The sequence below is a fragment of the Passer domesticus genome, chromosome 2 (assembly GCF_036417665.1).
Source record: "Passer domesticus isolate bPasDom1 chromosome 2, bPasDom1.hap1, whole genome shotgun sequence".
NCBI lineage: Eukaryota > Metazoa > Chordata > Aves > Passeriformes > Passeridae > Passer > Passer domesticus.
In genome coordinates this window covers 20549178-20566825 of record NC_087475.1, presented here as the reverse complement: position 1 = coordinate 20566825, position 17648 = coordinate 20549178, and the positions used below count along the sequence as shown (strand labels likewise).

Below are 17648 nucleotides of genomic sequence, written 5' to 3'. Positions count from 1 at the left end.
CCCCAGAGGACCACAAAGTCCTGACTTTTGTGACATTGTTCTTCCAGTGAATGGGCAGTCCAGGAGGGAACGAGTTCATATTTACACAGATATATCACCTTGTGGCCATAGCACTGCCTCTTTAGGAGAGGGAAGGTTTCCAGCACACATCTCGCATTTCCTGGGCAAGTTAGTAATAAAAAGATGGATACAACCTAAAGCATCTCTTCTTGGGCTTATAAAACAATGAGCTTTGTCTAGCTCTTGAGATAATAGTAACTAGCAACCACACTTGGAAAAAAATTGCAAGTAAACAAAACTATGCACTGGCACTAAAGAAATTAGTGAAGTTTCTGGAGATCAGAAGAGGGCAGCCCATCTCCCCCTGTAATGGGGATGTTGTAAGTCTTGGTCTGGGGTTGTGACTGCAACAGGCACAGCAGTCAAGGCTTAACATCACACCTCACACACCTTCAAGCCCAGCAAAACCTGGTTGCAGCACACATCTTGGTCAATCTCATGTTAAATTATTTCAGTGGAGGAAAAAATGCGAGACACAGCTCTTTAGAAAGTACAGAATGCTTTCTATTGAATATTGGTTCCATACTTGCACATTGTCCAGATTTTCTTTTTCAGAATATAAAACCATGAAAAACTACTGACCCTGTCCTGATCTAGGAGTAATATTGAACCTTGCTCAGAAGGATGTCATCTTACTAACAAGCTTTACCTTTAGATGTAGTCTGTCCAAACATTTTAAAGAACATTTTCCTCTAGGCAAGACATCAAAAGCTGGGATGAAATAGACATGTGGCTATACATTTGCCTAAAATTACTGAATATTTTAGAAGCCTGGTTCAATTTAATTTTTGCAAATTATTTTTAGATGGAAAACTTCTAAACCTCAGAAAGAGTTGTATAGTGATGTTGCCTATGAATATGAAATAATATGCTTCTCTCCCAAAAACACAGTAATTAACGTTTGTAGTAATTATTGCCATCACAAACCAAGTATTTTTCCTAACAGTTACACATTGGCTGCCTGAGACAACGTTCCTTTCCTCTGTGCTCAGAATAAGGATTGAATTAAGACAGAAACCACTGTGGAAGACAGTAAATTTCCAACAGGAATGAGCAGAATGCATTATGGCATCCCTTTTGCAAGATGGAGTCCCCAGCCGACCACAGTCTTTGCCCAGAGAGCCGTGAAATTCACAGTGACTGTCTCACCACTCTGCCTAAACACTGGCCTGGAGAAGAGTTCTGAAGAACAGCCCCAGCTCTGAAAGGAGAAGTGAAAAATATTCAGGCTCTGCCACTGAGAGATGTCTTTGAACAGTGTGGTAGAAAACAGGTATAGATAAAAAGAAATAATTTAATTAAGATATCTGTGAGCAGATATCTCTGCTGTAACAACTTTGCACCCTCCAAATCAGAGTGGAGCATTCAAAGACAAGTAAACAGATGGACTGATTCAAATGTATGACTGTGATAGTAAAAAGGTTTACTGCTAATAAAAATATTCACCTATAGTTTAAAATCACAGTATGAAATAATTTTCCATTTTTGGGAAGGTCAATAGTCCAGCATTTGCCATTTAATGAATTAGACACTAACAATTAATTTACTTATTATTAAGGAACTCATTTAGTAAACAAACCTCATGAATCATGATCTCACAAAGTAGCTAACCTCAGAAATGCTGAGTCATGAGAAGGTTATGGGAAGTATCAAGTAGAAGGAATTAATCTCACTCCCATTTCCCTGTTTTTCTATTTTTACATTCTCCTTTTCCTGGATCATTGCCTTTAATCTGGGACCTTATTGATTGACTGCTATGCCTTGTACTCTCACAGAGAAATTAATGGATTTAGCACTGCAGTGAACAGCATTGATCGACTGTAATCAAGGACTCAGCACTGCCACACAAACGGGGAGACAGACTCATTTGTGGCCCGTAGCACATCAATAACACATTTTACACAACAAACCAAATTTGTTCTCCAAGAACCTTGTCATGTAACTACCCAATCTACCTCCTACTTAGATTCAGTGTTGAGAACAGCCTCCTCTCCACTAAAATAATCCCCACATTTATTTACAGTAGCTATATTCTTGCTTACTTTACATCAACAGAGATTGTGCTGTTCCAGTTTTCATGGCTACATCAAATGATATAGTAAGAGAAAAAGGAGTGTATTTTGTAGAGTAAATGGCAGTGGTTTAAGACATCGCTTTCACATGTGTAACTATTCACACTTTTACCATGATTTTATTAGGTTTTGTATTCATTCATGTAATCTCTGTATTTGTTGTTACTAAATGCTAATGTTAAAATGGGAGTCTTGGCAATAACTCTTGAGACCAATAATTGGGTAGAAGCTAAAGTAACATAGACAGTCAGAGTTCCCAAACTCTAAAGCAGTGAGTGTATGGTACTGGAATCAGTAAAGAAAGTAGCAGTGGGTCCAAATCTGAGGCTGAACCTGCTCTTCTTTACAGGTAAGGGCCAGCTGTGAGACACCTCTCACTGCTGATCTACTGGCACCTGATTAGAGTATGGAACTGGAGGCATGAAGTGGACATGAAAGGAAAATGCAGGCCCAGCTTTAGCACTGCTAAGGTGCTGGGACATGGGCATGGGACAGTCTGGGCTCTGAAATTGGAAAATATTTCCTGCTAGGAACACAGACAAAATCATAGCAAGCAACTACAGCTGTAAGTGTGAAAAGTCTTTGTGGAGTCATTCCCTGCTCACCGTGAGGATCAGGTACACTTAGATCCTCCACAACAAAATATTTTGTTCAGTATGAAAAATCTCCAAAGTTCAGTATGAAAAATCTCCAAAGACTGACCTGGAGCTTCTTTGGGTAACTCATCACAGTGCCTAAATGCCAGCTATTAGTGAATCTAATGAAACCCACCATTAATGCAAATTGCCTTTTGTTCCATCTGCAGAGATGAAGAACAATTAATTGCTGTCATATTTACAACCATGCCTGTATTATTTATTCTCTTTTCTAGACAGAAATTCACCAAGCTGAGCTCATGCAAGGAAAACCAATGAGTTGCCAGATTTGGGGGTGGCTGCTGCAACTGGGTGTGTTCACCTTTTGTTCTCGTATGAAGGCAGCAGTGGGCAGCAGGAAAAGCTCAGCTCCTCCTTGGACTTCTGGGTGCAGGCAGATACAGAATATTGGTTCATAAGATTCTTGTACAGAACACACTGGGAAGCCAGATTTTCAATAAAACACATTCAGTTCCTGCAATCTATGTCATATTTTCTTAGTACAATTTTTGATTTGCTTTCCATTAGTTTTTCTCCGGGTTTTTTTTCTGTATTTCTTAAAGTATCACATATAAAACTGGGTGAACAATTCAGGATGGTGTTTATCACAACAGAACAGGGCGAAATGGTTACTTCTCATCCTCTTGTTGATAGTACCTTCAGTAATGACTCCCAGAATGGCTTTCACATTTCAGCATTTTGCCTCATCAGCGACTTGCATCCATTTTCTAATTTGTGGTAGCCCACAGATACTCCCGCTGACTGAATTATTCCCCATTTTCTATAAATAAATTATATTTTCTTCTCTGACTATAGAAACTCATAGCTTCTTTTGATTCCATTATATCTTCTTGATTTCAGACCAGCTTGCCAGCTAGTGAAATAACTTTCAAATTTAGTTCTACCTCCCTCAGCCTGGGTGTTGTACTGGAAACTTGGCAGATGACACCGACTCCATCAATTAAACTTTTTGGTTTTGCAAGCCCTTTCTAGAGAGCTTTTTGTTTTAATTTTTATTATATTATAGCAATTCTGCATACCAACTTTAAAATGTCTGTGGGGGAATAAAGGCCTTTCAGCTGATGGTTCTGCTCAACTGTAATCTTCCATTTTCTCCTTGTGCTTTGTTGCTTTAGTTCTCATGTGGCAGAGAAAATGTCCTAATTGGACTCCTCATGGTACAGAAACATATGAATTAAACCTTCAAGGCACATTAGCTTAACCTCCAAAATAAAAATGCAAGCTAACAACTGTAAGTCATTTCACTCACTTTCATTAATGCAAACCAAAGTAATCTGCTTGTGCATTCCAGCAATGTGGAATGATACACTCTAGAACCAACATGGCAGGTCTCTGAAACATCAATGTACCTATGGGATATTGCTGAAAAATTGCTGAGATTAACAGCTAAACTTATTTCCAAATCCAGGTAACCTCTTTCATTAAAGTGAACACACCAGAGCATATATGGATATATCAAAATTCATGGTTTTTCTTACAAGTATTCCATTCATGCCATAAATGTGGTGAGATTCTAGAATTAAGGATATCAAGCTTTAATAATTTTGTTTTCTATCAGGTGCATTTCTCTGTTATCATCATTGTCTGAGATATGGATGCATATAATCTTTCCTTTTGTATTGACTTTTATGTGACTCCCTCCAAACCATTAAAAACCCACTAAAATATGGAATACTTGCAAGTCTAGAAGTGAGCTTGTCACTTTTCTGTGTATATCACATATATGATTCTTTAGGACTCGCACTTTATTAACACAACTTAAGGCTTTTTATTAAACCAATCATACATGCTCATTGAGTCCAGTGATTCACATCATGTAAAAACTGAATACATTAAGCAACACATGTGCAATAAAAGCAAACAGATCTTTGCAGTCTAAGCTTGCATTAATGGTGGTGGTGTGGCAACATATCAAAGGCAAAATGCAACATGGCCAGAATTTCCCACTGGAGTGTTAAGCACAGCTGCATAACTTTGAACCCACAACAAATAGGATATCCCAAACCACCCTGGGTACATTGCTGTATTTAAGGTAAGAATTCATAACTAACTGCTAATGCCTAAATTCCCCAGCTAAAATTGAATGGAATTTCCCATAAAGGAGGCAACAAAGATACGAAGAGTATAGTAAAACAACTACTCATTTTACAGAATTAACACAGCAGGAGCATTCATGTTATTTCATGCATAGTGAAATTAAATTTGTCCAAAAAAAAAGAAAAACCAAAACCAAAAAACACCTTAGGAGGCTGGATTTGAGGTTTTATATGGAATTTTCCAAGCTAGGTGGCTACAAAGCAGAAATGTTAGGAACTCAGCAGCAGGAGCACATGCATCCCTGGAGGAGCAGAGCAGACAAGTCATGTCACTTCCAAACTGACACCCTGAGCACTCTGCAATCCAGTGCATCACCAAGCAGAGCGCTCTCAGCCCGCTGCAGTGACTGAACTGCGCGCACGGGGTCAAAAATGGCCTTTCTTTCATAACACTGAGTGTGAACGTTATGGATGCTAAATGAAGCTGAACTTAATATAAGGATATCTAATGAAAGCAACTGGTTTTTTTTCAATATGCCATCTCCCTAAATCCAGCTTTCAGAGGACGAATACAAAAACACCATTGAGTGAAACTGCTAAAGAAAAGAGAGCGCAACCTCACTGCTACCTCCTAATGAACCCTTAAGTGGAAGATCTCATTTTTTTCAAGGAAAATCCTGAATATTAACTGATTTACCTAAAAGCAAGTATCAATTATTCCAGTCTTTGTGCACACAATCACATGAAAATTGTGACTTTACTAAAAGAAAAAAAAAAAAAAATCAGCAGAGATTTTAGATGCATATGAAATGGAACGTGTTACAATCATAGATATAGATTAGGATTAGGAAACATGCATCTGCCTTTGTACAGGCTTTTAGACTCAAGTATATTTCTAGATATCTTGTTGAACAAAAAATACATTTAATGTGAAAAAAATTAAAATCTGGAATAACACAAAATTTACAATTGAATATTTGTCTTCCCTGGATTACTTGGTACACTTTCAAAATCTAGATTTAATATTACTATATTTAATGAAAGAATACAAATGAAAACAGCAGGGATATACATCCTAAGCAGCTAGTAAACTCAGACCCTAACACAGGTTGCATATTTTTAATATCTTGCCCTTATGAGTCTCAATACAGTGTATATTCCAAAGCTCTAACCCTGATAAATGGTTTTGAAACATAACTTGGAATTAACACAGGGAAAAAAAATAGATTTAAACTTATAAGCTCTCATAAATAAGACTACTTGCAAGATAACAACAGGACTAGAGAATTTGTACAGGCTTAATTTTCAGCTCAGTCATTTTCTCAACTTTTTGGAATGAATAAACACACAGGAAGATAGGATAAAAATTTCACATCTTCATAGACTTTTCATGCTTCACATTTCCCAACCTTTTAAATAAAATACTTGCATTTTTCCTGTCCTAAACAATTACATTACACAATAGTGAGCAAATATACAGATGTCACAGACTTCTAATCCAGAGCACAGTTTAATATTCTGTCATCTAAGAAAATGCCTTTTAAGCCATTCCTCAGCTTCACATTGTCCAGCTTTTTGCCTCCTTCACTTTCATGACTCTTAAGCACTTATGCTCACAGGAGCTGTAATGAAGGCAATGCTAGGCCAGAGGTTTCTCATGGGGAACACCCCATCTCATTTTTAGGTTGTGGTTACAGACTGCAATCATCATAACTGTGTCCTGAAAGTGGCACACCAGAGCCAAGCAAGGTGCTGCAGTATGAGGACAGCTGCTGGACTAGAAAGCTCAGCCCAGATTTGGAATGAAGTTTTTAGCTTTGAATTCCAAATACATTTACCAAAGGCTGAAAGAAGAGAGGCAAGATTTAAAAAAAAGGTTGAAAAAAATTAGGCAACACACACTTTTTGTGGATCACATGATCTCTGGAGAGCAGCATTAGGCAGATGAACTGGGCAGACAGATAAAGATGCCTTTCCTATAATTCCTTATCTTCATCTTCAAAGCAAGTATTTCACTTCATGCAATACAGTGAATTCTACAGAAAAAAGTGATTTTGCCTTGCTCTCTAGACACCCATCTCCATCTTGAGTTATTCTTAGAGCTCTTCAACTGCAGATGGCAATTTTCAATTAGGTATGTGCTTCAGGGGAAATAAGGAATTTACTAAGGTCACTTAAGGGCAATGAAATCACACACGCCATATAAAATGCTTACACTACAAAATGATAGCATAATGGAATGGTAAAGCCTTTAACAAAATCGTAAAGGGAGCATGCAACTAGTACAGCATGTTCCTTTATTATTTCAAGCTCTCCAGTCGCACCTTTGAAAGGTTAGTCTTTTTTTTTTTATTTTATTGAATATGTGTAAAGTTATCAGGAAAAAACATGATGTACCAGACTGCCTCCTGACAATGTGTAAGGGCACTCAGCTTCAAATTATATGCAAATCAGAAATTGAAAGCAAAAATGGAGTGATGGACGCAAGTCAAGCAAGCCTACAAAAAAAAGTGCCCCAACTTTGTTTTTAGGATGAGCAGTTACTAAATGTGGAAAAACATTAAAGGCATTTAGCATGTTACTTCATTTCTAAACAAAAATTTTATGATATATATGCTAAATACATAAAGCACGTTCTGATTTGAAAGTGGCAAATTAATAACAGTTGTCATTAATTAACCCATCAGTAACACAAAAGGAAGGCAGAAGATAATTTGGGTTCATTGTCAATACTATCAAGTCCAAGTATTTCTGCTTTCTTTCAGTCTTGTCCCAGTTACACAACTAAAGCTGGCACCACAGGTGTGTGCACAGACTTGATGTGTTCATTGCCTTCATCTGGGTTCAGCACATTCATCCTCAAAATATAGAGTCCAACATCATTACTGCACTCTGAACACAGTTCTGCCATTAAAATTAATACACAGGAATCCTTGAATGAATGAAAAAAAAAAATCTTTAAACAGGGTCAGAATGTCTTTTGCGCCTTCATCTTTAATCAGTGAATAAAGCACATCACCTTTTAGCATGGGTTAGAGACTCATGCCTAGGGTAGCAGGCTGATTTGCAGGAGCTCAGGACAGAGAATGGCCTATCCCATTATTATTACTTTTAATTATCCCATATTTTAAATAGGATAAAAATAATTTAAATTTTATTTACTTTGAAATTGTTTTCACACTATAAGCAAGGATAAAATTTCCCTGGGGTATATATCTCCCAGGCATCAGTTCTGGCCTGAAAAGAATTTGCTTTTTGTGCCACACCAGAGGCACAGCAAGCTGAGGTAAAACCCCGGGGCAGACACTGGTTTTAGGCAGGTCCCCCCGATGCTGCAAGCTCTGAAGCCGCATCATTGCACATCTCCTGTGGGTGGCAGAGGCAGGCACTGTGGCTGAAGGGAGTGAGAGCCACTCCTCCCCTTGTGTCCCTCGGGAGGGTCACACCCGCAAAGCTCACCCAGGGACAGGCTGCAGCCTGGGCCAGCCCTGCCCCACACGGCCACACAGGTGGCTGCTCACATCCTGGGACACAGCAAGCTCCTGCCGGCCCCAAACACGCTGCAGAGACTTTGAACCACATTTCTACCTTCCTTGGCGCTGGGAAATCAAAAGACCATTAATGATTGCAACATAGCTAGACAAACTGATGGGGGCAATGCAATTTCCTGCAGAGAGATGGAAAAGGTGATTTAAGAGCAGATTTCCCTGGAGTCTGCTCTTGCCTTTTAAATTTACGTTTTACTAATAGCCCTGTTAAAAGTCCTTTCTCTGTACTTCTTTTCAATTCAAAATAATAAAGATATTCCACAAAGCCGCCAGGATGAGAAGTGCAACAAGTGAAATTTATGGTTCTGGTCCACCAGCCTTGCTTTCTTTGTGGCTTCACCACCACCAAAGATGATTCATCACAATAAACCCATTAGCTTCAGCCCTGAAATAGGTATTTGGGAGCTTGCTATGTACTGTGTGGTGTTGAAGCTCATATAACAGTCTCTCCTGAAACTACTATAGCTATCCTTTGTCATTCCCATTAAAACCTCACTCAACATTTAAAGTCAGGAGTTAACAAAAATCTTACACAGAAATTAATGAGAATCTCTATGAACATAAGTGACTTTTAATTCTTTCTTTATTCTGAATTAATTTTAAGGAGGTAATACTATATTACTAATCTCAGGGAGATATTCATTCATAAAAGTCACAGCTATTTAGAAGGAAGAGGGTTTTTAAATAATAATCATCTTTGTTGTAAGCTTCTAACCCCCTAGGACTTTGACTTTCCCACTAGGAAAGATGTAGCTAAATCCCTGTTATATGAGTGCATTCACATGCCTGTGCACACATAAATATGAATAATCATGAAAATAAGAGGAAAGTAATCATATATCTATTAGTCTCTATCGTCAGAAAAACAAAAATCACTCTGAAAATGCATTCTGACTAGGGCTCTGCAACTTTTTTTCCTTAGAAGACACTACAAAAGATCAACTGAAAATATTTTTCTATTTCTATGTAATACACCATAATGGCAGAAAAATAAAGTTCTACAATAACATACTGTTACTTAACAGTAACTGTCTTGATGAATTGCACACCAGTATTCTTACAGCTAGAGACATACTGGAAAATAGCTTTCAACTTCGTTTTTCATTATGTCCTGACTAAAATCTGCAGGGAAATATTTCTCCCTCTTTGTGAAGTTTTTACTGAAAACCTGTTCAAAAATTTTGTCATACTCTGCAAATACTTCCTAAGAAATACAAATCCTTGTTTTGAACTGGGTAATCCCCATTGTAGTAGAACCTGTTCCGCTTACATTTCCTATAACAGCACCTGAAGTTTATTTTTTAACTCACTGCAAAATCTTTATTGCTACAGGAACTCCCTGTATTGTAACAAACACATTCCAGCTATGCTGATTTAGCTGCATTCACACGCATCCAAATAAAATACACCAAAACCCTAGACATGTTAAAGGGGTGAACTTTTTGCAAAATGTACATATTAAGATTTAAAAAAATAAAATAACAAACACGTCAAGAACTTCTTTTCCCAGATATACCAGGATGATAGCACCACGGATTTGCAGCGCTTCAGCCAACAGACCAAAGCATCTCAGCTTTATTTCCAGTCCCAGCTCACATCTGTGTTCCATCAGAGCTAAGAAAGTTTGAGAATCTCTGCAGTGAAACGAAGGTGCACCAGGCTCAGGAGCACAGGGAATGTCAGACGAGCGGCGGAGCTGCTCCCGCAGCCCCCGCGGAACTCACCAGCCCTTTCGGAGGGAACAGCTGGAAAGGCAAATCCCGCTCCGCACCCCGACTCCGCCACCCCTCAGCTGCGAGGATCCGCCTGACATACCTGCTTCTCCATTTTTCCCGCCGGCAGTTTTTCCCTGTTTTCCCGAGGCCGAGGAGAGGGGCACAGCGCTTCCCTGGCGGGCGCTGGAGCGCTGCGGTGCGGGGCGGCCGCCGGGGGCTGCGCTCGCCGCGCTCCTGCCCCGCCCGCCCCTCGCCGGCACACACAGCCCCGCCGAGCTCCCCTAGGTCCAACAGGTTTCCTTATATAGGTAAACACAAATTGCATTCCTGGTGACAGAGGCTAACTGGAAGTAAGCTTAATTCAGTTAACTCCACAGATACCAAATGGGTGCGAGTGCCTGAAGTTTGTTTGGCGCGGCGTGGTGAAGGGTATGCAGAAGGGAGAGCAGTTTCCTCGCAGTGGTTTAGCACCTATGTAGTTATCACATTACTTAAAGCCATAGCAATACTGAGTAACTGAATACTGTGTTCACATTACATTAAACACTTCACGATTTTACACAACACTGAGCCCGCATTTTCATCCTAGAAAAGTGGAGGTGACAAAGGTGTGTATGTGCTACAAGGTGACAAAGGTCTGTGCACACACCTTCTAGAAATGTTACAATAATTCCCACAATACTGAAGTTTCCATAGAAAGACTATCATATATCAAGTGTTATGTGAAAAGGTTAGAAAATGAGGATTGCATTACTGATAACAGTGGAAAGATGCAGTGTAGGAAAAACTTGTTTTACTTTTTCCAGGTTCATTTTCTATACAATGTAATAGTTAAGCATTTGGTGACAGATCTGTCTTTGTCAGAGATGTGTGATTACAATACATTAACAGACACACCCCTACCTAAACAGGGAAACAGAGATAGAGGAAGTACCAAGAACAAGCCTATGCTGCACTCTACAGAGCAATAACATGTGTATTTCACATATTTTTCTCATCACCTTGACTGCTCACTACTTGCTAACCCCTTTCTGCAAATACAACTTGCTTGTCCGGAAGAACTTCAGCAGGCAGTCAATTAATTAATTAATTACAGGGAAAATCATGTAATATGTGTCACTTCATTATATTCAGGCAAGATTCACTGTTAGTTATGGCTTTTCTACAATATAAAACACTGTTGATATGCAAAAGGAATTAGACGGCAAAAAGCATGAGGATAGGGAAAAAAACCAATAAAACAAACGATGGAGGAACACAGAAATATAAGTGAAAATGAGAAAATTTTCAAGATTTGATAAGATTATGAAAAGCTGACTTAAAAAAAAAAAAAAGCGAGCTCTAAAATATAAAATTGTTTTTCATTCTGTCCCCCAGATATATTGCCTATAATTCAAAATGCACAAGAGACATAAATTTGGCTTTCTGGTGACCTATGAAGTGTTAGAAACACCAGTATACCACCCAAAAAGCTGGAAATCATAATTATCCAGTGGACTACAGCATTTCTTATTGCTGCCCAATATATGACTTGAAGATCATTAAATAATATACTGCAAAGAAAAGCTATTCCTAATGTCCAGTCCTAATGGTTTCAATATTTCTTTAGTTATAATTTTCCTCTTTCCCTGAGGCATAAACATTCAGCCTCATGATACTGAAGGAGTTTGGCTTAGAAGTTGAGAAAAATGAAAAACAATACCAATAAAAGTTGTAAGACACTCAATAAATACATCTAAAATAGTCTCTCTATACAGTGTATAGAGAATCAGGAATATGTGGCCAGGGGCTTGGTGTAATGATCTTCATTTAGTTCTTTTGGGACAGATAACTCACTTGTGGCTCCACTGCATAAGAAGAGGATCTTGGCCTTGCCAAGTTCATGCTCCTGTGACAAAGCATTTGCACTGGACTACACAGCCAAGTATTCCCTTACCACCAGTGATCTCATGACCAGTTCCTGAATGAGTATCAGGTTTTTAGCATGAGGCAAGCCAATTAAAATTCATAAGATTCCCAAAACTGCAACAACAAAGGAATTTTAAGAGGGCTACTAGGCTAATAGTAGATTAGATAGCAGATATTACTTCAAGTATGGTTAACACTCTGTCCTTAGGCTAGCACTTTTTCTTTTAGTCAACTCAGACCCACAATAAACATCACATTCATTTATCTACGATACTCTCAGTTAAGGATTTTCCCACCATTTGTTCAGTGCCCATACACATGCTTTACTTACTCTAGTCTCAAGCTGAAAACTCAACTGACTTTCATACTCTACACCTGACATACCTCTTTACCTCCTGACATACCTGTTTACCTCCATCTCTTTACCCAAACATCACACTCAGAATGAGTCAGGGGATCTAGACTCTTACAGCCAGGCATGAAATCTCTTTCTTTACTTCCTGGCCCCCAAGCTGTGATTTCATTAGAATGCTGGCAAAAAAATGAAAAGTTTCCCCGAGTCCTGCACATGCTACCTTTGTAAGAGAGAATCTCTTTGCTTAAACAATGCTTGTAATAAAATAATAATTTATTCCTCAAATATAAATCAGAATGAAATTCATTTACATTTTCACTGCATGTGTCTGCTAAAGTATCAACAGCAGTCAATCATAATAATAGATGTCATAGTCAGATCTTTTTTTATTTCTGAGTTCTGTATTTTTTTAAGAATACTCTATATAATTCTCAAGCAATTCAGCTAATTCTTGAAGCTGAGAGTAACTTAGACTTATTACCCCCATTTACTGCACTGTCACACATACATATCCTCATGTAATGCTAAGACTAATTACGCTGAAACCATCCTCTCCTTTTCTCCAGGAAGAGGTCTGCACAATACAGAATACCAGCAAACTTGAGCTTGTATTCTGCATCAAAGAAAAGATCTGAATAGACCTCTAGAATATATTGGGTTCAATGCTAGGAATTTTAAAAAATCATTAGAAATTAATGCAATTGATGAGAAGGAGTTATTTTCTTAATTGCTGAGATCCAAGCTGCCCTCAGCAAAAGCCCAGCATTAAACAGACACTGTCATTCAGTGTGTCATTAGCTTGTTTCCTGTGCACAATCCATACAAACAGTTTACTGGCTTTAGTTTAGTCCCTGCTGTTAAGATAGTAACTATTTGTAAGCCAAATGACCTTTGTCCAGCAGAGCCAAGAATTACAGTCCCAGGCAGAACCTTAGTTATAGATCAATGTGTTACTGCCTTTCTCTTCCAGTTGTATGTCTTACTAGCCATACTTGCCTCATCTCAAAAAGTGGTTTATAAGAAATATTTTCTCTTGTGAAAAGACTGATGGATTTTTCCTCTTCTTCTTTTGCCCATTTTTTAAATACACAGTTATGTCACTTTTTTGTAGTTTTGTACCAGAAATGGAAACCTAGTACAAATTTTCATAGTGAATTTTGATTGAATGGAATAGGTGAGAGCAGTACACCAAGAAATATATATGAAACAAATAATGTTCATTTCCAATCATCTTGCCATGAGTCTCTCAATATCTCCCTTAAACTTTTTCCCTTTTAAATGCTCAGGGTGAAACACAGCAGGTTTAGTCTCCTTTCACTGAATTCTTACTCACTAACAAGGTTTGCTTCTGAAGTTCTTTGTAGGCTGAAATTGTCCACACTTGAGTGGCTAAATAAATTGGCTCAATTTAGCCAGGTAAGTATAAAGCAACAGAGATCTCTCAGGTTTCACTGCACAGTGCACAGTGCTGCACGTTTTCCAGAATCAAGCTGTTAATGCATTCTCAAAGTTCTAATTTCTTCCATGCAATGGCAACACTTCCTTTCACTTTGATACAGGCAAGATTTCAAACCTCATCTTGGTATCTGCATCTTTACATCTTCAGTTTCCCTCAGAGATGTGCATCACCGGCATCCCACAATGTATGTTCTGTTTGTGGGGTGCAACAAGATCATTCCTTCAATAGTTTATTTTTGTTCTCAGCTACATTACCCAGCCCTCAAATCAGGTAACATGCTCAGCTAGAATGGCAGCACTGAGTACCTGGCAAATGAGGCAGATTCAGTTCTAACAGCCTTTGTTTCACACACAAGTCTCTTCAAAGATATGCAATATCGTAAGGCATCTCTCTTTCCACATCAAATGGTTTTTAGCTTAAAAACCTAAACCCCTGAATACATTTCTATGCACACGTCTGCAAGTGCTTTTTCTTTACTGTCATTAAATAACTTATACATGCAGAATGCTAATATTGCATTTTAAGATACTGTGGCAGCATACACAGATACACAAATACACAGGTACACTCAGACTTTTAGTTTACAAGCTGAAAAAAACTATGAACAAAATGCCCTGGTGCTGAGTGCAGCCTTCCCCAAGCAAGCTAACTGCTGGAGAAACCCATATGAGTGGATTTGTCTGGGATAGAATTAACTTTCTTCTGAGGGGCCAGTATGATTCTGTGTTTTGGCTTTTTGGCTGAAACTGTGTTGATAAAATACTTTTGTCTGGCTGTTACTGAAGAGTGCTTACACCACCTCAACACACAAAGTTGCCTTTTTTCCCCACACTGCCCCACTCCGGTGAGAAGGTCAGGAGTGGGCAAGGAAAGGGGAGCAGACGCTACCAGTAACTACAGCTGACCCACGCTGGCCAAAGAGATGTTTCATATGATCTAACAAATGTTTATTAAAACCCAAGATTGACTAAGAAGAAGGGGGGTGGCTTCCTGAGGTAGCCTTTGTTTGGAGACTGGCTGGACACTGGGTTTTCATTGCAGTGTGCTGGCTGTGTTATTTTGCTCTGCTCCCCACCACATTCACCTGTTAACCGTCTTTGTCTTGACCCGTGAATTTTCTGACTTCTGTTTTTGCTACTTTCTTCCCATATCTCGCTGGGGTGGGGGTGAGACAGTGAACTGTCCAGTCCAGAGACTAACAGCAGAGAAGTTTTGGAAATTTCTCTTTACTACTACTCATCAGTTATTTTCTTTTGCCTCGCAGGAGATACTTCAGAGCAGCCTGTATAAATGCTTCCATCTCATTTCATGGAAAAGTAAAACTCTGTCATGCTACATTGCCCTCTGCAGTGGCCCACTGAAGTCATTTGACTTCACCTTGAAATGCACTAGCGGCGTCTAAATGACAGTCACACATCTGAGAAACAGCTGAAGTTGTTGTCTCTCAGTCACAAGTTCCCTGGCTATAAGCATGTGCACACAGGCACTTCAGGGAAAACCACAAGATTTCCAGGTCAGCAGGTACCCTGGCCACAGACTTGGGCTTGAGAGCTGTGTAGCTACAGACTGTAATTCACATACTCAGATAATAGAAGGCACAAGGGTTTGCTTTTCTTCCAGCAAAGGCAAACTAAAAATTATTGTAAGAAGCTGCATTTATTCAACATTCAGGCTGAAAATGAAAGTAGTCAAAGAAGAAGAAACTAAAAGGTTAAGCTTTTCAGAAGCAGTAACTCACAACAGTGGGCAGCTGAGCATGTGCCTTATCTGGGGAACACTCACTGTATGAATCAGTTAACTTTATGATACAACCCTTACTTTTTATTATTTCCTGATCTGGTGTTCAATTTTACAACCTTAATGCAAGTACTTCGTTAATAAAGCATTACTTATAAAATTTGACCACATTACTTAACCTTTACACAGAAACAAAGATGTCAAAACAAGTTAAGGTCAATGACTGAGGGTATTATTTTTACCTTTGGGAAATGAATTGAGCTTTCTTCCACACCAGTCTTTCAAAATGCACCATTAAATCAATGTAACACAACAAGTTGCTATCTTTACCCTTGTACCACGTGTTCTTCAGGTTTCAATAACACACACTAAACAAGAGCTTTATGATTTCATTAAATACATTTTAAACTCAGGGTTGTGGTATTGGATGAAGCCATTAGCACACAATCCAGCAAAAAAGCTATTTGCATCTGTAGAATTTAAACACTTTATCTGGAAAAGTTAATGAAGTAATTATAATGTTGTTATTAATGAAGATTAGAGATGGATTTAAATGGCATTTGGAAAATAAACCAGACAATTAAACAGGCTTTCAGACGATGTAAATTCCTCAGGGTCTGGGGAAAAAACTCTCAGAGCACCTATACTAAGAAGGACATTTGGAAAACACTTACTTCTTAATACCATAGAATTCCAGACAGCAGAAATTATCTTCATGTCAACATCAACACTGGGGACTGCAAGCACTGTGATGCTTAATGCTGACCAGCTGTGCTTGAAGCTTTGTTTTAAAGTCCCCTCATGATGTCTTTAACTGCAGCACCTTCCATATTAAGCATACTTTTCTGATGATGGGGTAGTATAAATGTCATTAATGTTTGAACTGACATAAATATCAGATTAGTTAAATCAGTAACACAATTTTACATAGAGGAGAAGGTTGCTGCTGTAAATGAAAGAGTCATTGGCAGATGATTTTTTTTTTTATATTTCATCCCATATAATACTCCAGAAAATGGAAGAAAGCATGTGTACTGGAAAATCCTGGAAAATGAGAGGTGCTTCAGAGCAGGAGTGGGCAGGAAGGGCGATGCAGGACTGCATGTTCCCTTGCTTGCCATTAGGGCAGCATCAAACTCGTGGTTTGTTGACACACTTTCCCTGGTGCTTTTGGAGGACTCACAGCTTGGCAACTGCATAAATTCACTTTACCTGACTCCAAAGGTGAAGCACTGAAAATTGGAGCCCAGCCACCATAAGCTCTTCTGTGGGTTCTGGAAGAAAAATATTGCTGTTTCTCAGACCGTGAGGAAGTGGATCACCTGAGAGAGGTGCACCTCTCCTAACCCTTCAGAGGGTGACCACACACATGGTTTAGAGTGCCAGTGACGTTCCTTAAATTGGGAGATATGACTGCTGGCGGAAGAGCATGTGAAAATTAGCTACATGACTAAGAAAATATTGAATAAAATGGATAGTAAACAGATTACTTGACTCAAACAGCACTATTTCTTGGTAGAACACATGGCCTAGTTTGAGCCTTCGTTTTAAACTTAGTTTTAAACTCCATGTCTTTAAGCCTAACTGTGTGTATAACAATATCAAAACTTAGGGAAAGACCAGAGTAAAGGCCAGAGAAAAAATTGCATTCTGGGAGATTGGAGTATTTAAAGGAAGTGTGGATGTTTTTTCTTTACAGGCTTTTCTTATGTGGAAATCCTGAAACACTGGTCAACAGCAAATTTTGTCATGGAGTTCCCAGATGAGGAAAAGGAAGGAAACCATTCAACAGCTCATAAGGAGAAATGTGTGTGTACTGCAAAATCAAATGTTTGTAATAAAAAGTGATCTGTCCCACTCACTACTTATGTTAAACAGTGAACTCTTTTGTTCCAAAACTTATTGAAAAAAATAGTTAAAATGTTTAACTAGTTTTAACTAGTTAAAATAACTAGTTAAATTTTTAGATTTTGTGTCCAAACAAATGAAAATCAAAGATAATACTCTGATGTGTTCTGAAAGAGCACATATTCAAAGAACTGTACTTAAGAGTAGGGGGTAATAAATCATGTATACGCATGACAGCTGAGGCCTCACTTAGG

The 17648-nt window shown here is 38.6% G+C and overlaps 1 protein-coding gene across 1 annotated transcript in view; it reads right to left on the bottom strand.

Annotated features, from left to right (window-relative positions):
* The window catches only part of MID1 (midline 1), a 236795-nt gene extending 226514 nt beyond the window's left edge, over positions 1–10281 (bottom strand). Inside the window, exon 1 of the mRNA XM_064407720.1 lies at positions 10188–10281. The gene's annotated coding sequence lies outside the window, so the exon portion shown is untranslated. The remainder of the gene's footprint in view (positions 1–10187) is intronic.
* Between the last annotated feature and the right edge of the window lie 7367 nt (positions 10282–17648).